Consider the following 4,579-nt stretch of genomic DNA (forward strand, 5'->3'; position numbering starts at 1 on the left):
GACAACTCACGTGCTGCACGGACAACTCATGTGCCATAGCATTAATTTTCTCACAATCAGGCCCTCGGCCTCACTCAGTCATCAATCTCTCCAGTCTCTCGGGCTCACAACGACATGAATTAGCCAAAATGATGATATTATGTATTAATAAATAGTAACAGAGACTGAGATATGATATACAATGAATGAATATGACTGATCATGACATTGCAATGTAATCAAATAACTCAACAGCAGTAATGACTTCAGTAGGTCCCAATAGAATAAACATGTAGCCTAGATATGATTTCTAACATGAATCACAGCTCGATAACTCTAGTACTTAGAGATTTCATGATCACAGATAAGTCCAGGTAACTACACAGTACTATAGAAATAACGGAGTCACAGTTTACACGGTGCACGCCCACACGCCTATCACCTAGCATATGCATCACCTCAACACCAAACACATAACACGTATAGTCAGGGTTCAAGTTCATACCCTGAGCTCTAAGATTATAAGAGTTACTTACCTCGAACAAGCCGAATCCAATACCGAGCAAGCTAAACAATGCTCCAGAATTTCCATTCTGCGCGTATCAACTTCTGGACGCTTCCTATCTCGTCAATTAAAGCCAAACGATCTGTATGTATTCAAACAACATGCAAATAAATCACAATTTACTCCAATGCTTACAAATTAACATTTTATGAAAATTTCCAACTCTGAAAAATTGACAGTGGGGCTCACACTCGAAATTCAAAAAAACTCACAAAATTTGACAACCCATTTAATTACGAGTTCAACCATGCTAATTTCGCTCAAATCTCACTCCAAACCGGTGTTCAAATCTCAAAAATTCATTTTATGGAATTGTAGAAAATTCCTCCGATTTCTCTTGAAAAAACAATAATCTAACGCCGAAAATGAAGATTAATCTATGGAATATAATCACAAGGGAGTCAAGAACACTTACCCCAAGTTGTGTGGAAAACATCCTTTCCAAAGTCGCCCAAACCGAGCTCCAAAATCCGAAAATGGATAAAAAAAAATGTTGATCCCTCGAATATAAGGCATTCTGCCCAACGTTTTCGCATTGGCGGTCGCATTGTCGCATCTGCGGCCACCGCTTCTGCGGTATAAATCTTGCTTCTGCGAGAATAGTCTGACCATCAATGATCGCTTATGCGATGCCTAGGACCGCATCTGCGGTCACGCTTTTGCGCAACATGCTCTGCACTTGCGAAGTGTATCGCTCCTGCATTTTTCAGTGGCCGCACGTGCGATTGCGCAGGTGCGCCATTGTACCTGCTTCTGCGATGAACAACTTACCTCCCTATTTCGCTTTTACACTTTACTCCTCGCTTTTGCGAGCTCGCACCTGCTAGCCCATTTCCGAAGGTGCGATTGCATCAGTTGGAAGCAGCAAGTTTCAATTGTTCTAAGTCCAAATTTGATCCGTTAACCATATGAAACTCACCTGAGGCCCCCAGGACCTCAACTAAATACACCAACAAGTCCTAAAATATCATACGAACTTAGTCGAACCTCTAAATCACATCAAACAATGCTAAAACCATGAATCATATCCCAATTCAAGCTTAATGAAACTAAAAAAAATTCACACTTCTACATTCGATGACGGAACCTACCAAATCAGGTCCGATTGACCTCAAATTTTGCACACAAGTCATAAATGACATAACGGGCGTATTTTAACTTCCAGAATCGAATTCCGACCCTGATATCAAAAAGTCAACTCCCCGATCAAACTTCCAAACTTACATTTCTATTTTTAGCTAATTCAAGCCTAATTTAACTACGGACTTTTAAATAATTTTCCGGACACGCTCCTAAGTCCAAAATCACCATACGGAGTTATTGGAATCATCAAAACTCTATTCTGGAGTTGTTTACACATAGTCAACATCTTGTCAACTATTTCAACTTAAGATTTAAATCTTGGAACTAAATATTCCAATTCATTCTGAAACCTCTCCGACGAGTCACAAAAATTATAATTGAACACATGATAAGCAGTAAATGGGGGAACGAGGTTGTATACTCAAAACGACCGGACCGTTCGTTACATTCTCCCCCACTTAAACATACGTTCGTCCTCGAACGTGCCAAGAGTTGTTTCTAAGCCTTTAAATCATTGTTCCAACTTCCCACGCACATACTCGGGGGTGATCGCACGTCACCCTATTCTATAAAGGCATGACAACACAACACAACTGAAAATTATTAATTTAACCTTAGCCCAAAAACCTTGGAGTTCAATTCCCAACATTCTGAATTTCTTACAAGACCCGAATCTCACATTTACACATTGTATAAGTCTGAACAAACTGTATCGAGCGATAATCATAACCATGAATACAATCACATAACATACTACACAACTTGCATGCTCGTAGCACTATTCCTAATCACAATAACTATACCAAAACCAACATGGTACTGGTATTAAACCCCATATCAAACAAAACCTTGTTCCAAAACCTTTGTACACTGCTGATAATAAAAGAAACACATGGAATCTCATAACCCCTTATCAGATCAACAAGTCGTGGAGCTCTCCCGCCCCAACCAGAACCATAATTACTTTCTTAACTGACTTTCAATGCCATCCTCCCAAATATACCGTAATCAAACCTGATAGTATCCATTGTAGGTCAAATGACCATGTATTATTAAACACAACTATCCCACAGACATGCCACACCAATATAACTCAAGCCACAACTGCGCAATCCGTGTACCCAAAAATGGAAAATATCTCAAAGAAGAGAACCGTATTGCAAGTTCAACAAGCACCACTGCAATTGCAATTCTATAAGCGCATCATATATAGTAGAACCATGACACACGAATCTAACAACGGTAACCAGCTCTTCTAGAGCTCACATTAACATCAACCGCACGGCATGGTCACGGGATTCCAGTCCCAACATATCATACATGAGCAATTAAACAAGTACACATGTATACGATAATGAAATAAGATTCGCATGCTCCTGGACTGGTGTAAATAACACGCCATAGTGTAGGCATGTACAAAGTCTGCTATCACAACTCAAATCGGCAATTTAACGCAGAAATAGTAACTACCCAATTTATTCAGGGAATTAGCCTCTTTGTAACCTCAAGTGTAGCCCAGATAGTTCTCCACAAAGGTACGAATGCGAAAAACGTTATAACTTTATGCTTAACAGTCAACTTTAGGCATATCATAGCCTAAGCATTCTTCCGAGTATGAATACTTACCCCGATGCCCGCACATGGGCTTAAACCTCACATATATGCACACTCATAGCGCGTAGCTATCACAATAAATTAACAAAACTAGTGCCTCCACTGGGTTTAAATAAAATACTCACCTCAAACAGGTCGCAACCCTGAAACAATATGCTTCTGAGAACTCCCAATTTCCAAATTTATAGGACACATGAATCATCATATCTGATCCAATTCTAGCATTCGAATGACTAACACATCTTTCATGCACGATTATCCCACGAGGAATACTTCTATAATTCTTCTGTTCCACATAGCAATAATTTGAATATCAGCAGTCTATCAACCATGTGAGTACCACAATACTAATTAAACATTCGTAAGTCGAAACACAATGCGCCTTCTGAAATACACACCCTTCTCATGCAACACCAAGCAGTAATAATATTCATTTAGTCATTTGGAACCGCCCATGTCGTTTAAGAATTCATGACCATCCCTTCAAAACTGAATTGTATACCTGCACATGAAAATCTCAGTCTCACTCCACGCGCTACCTCTATTAGGCCATTACATGAAAACACAAGAACCTCATTAACACTCTGAGTCACCAGCAATTTACATACCCGGTCAGTTAGAATCCTTACTCTTGCTTCCTTCCAAGAGGAAATCACAACACAACACATTCTCCACATAGGTAAAAAATATCCGGTTCAAACCATGGTAGAAACCATCAAGAACACTTTGGAACTTATTTGCACATAAACAAGCTATCAAAACTGAATTCCTCTAACTCGACCAAGCCATGCATATCACCAAACCTAAGAATATTGCCACCAAAACATCTTTAAAACCATATCCTAATCACCCAAAAGAATCGAGCATACCATTATCATACTGGACTAGCCTACTACTTAGTTGTCCTATTTTCTCCGAATTTCTTCTGAATTACCCTCAAGTTGACATTTGTCCTTGTCAGAACACTACTATCCTTACCTAAAGCTCACTATAAGACACCCTAACATAAAACCACACCGCCCTAAGGCCCATAAGTCGTTGTACCTTTCTTAAGCACCCCATAAATACCACAACCGAGACATCCACTCTGAAAGACCTAATGTGAAATTTAAATATGTTCCTCTTCCCTTTCTTATACTGAAATGTAGAATCCACAGTCATACAGAATTACCGCAAATCTCGACACCATCCAATGTAAATAACCTATTCTAGCGATATAGGAATCCGAAAATTTTTCAATTGCCACTTATACATTTTTGAATCCATTAGCACCTTCGCGAGAGTCACTCACTTTGCTCAAATCTAAATTGCACTGCCCAAATAGGCTGAAAGACACGT

This window comes from Nicotiana tomentosiformis, chromosome 10 (genome assembly GCF_000390325.3).
Source record: "Nicotiana tomentosiformis chromosome 10, ASM39032v3, whole genome shotgun sequence".
In the NCBI taxonomy this organism is placed as follows: domain Eukaryota; kingdom Viridiplantae; phylum Streptophyta; class Magnoliopsida; order Solanales; family Solanaceae; genus Nicotiana; species Nicotiana tomentosiformis.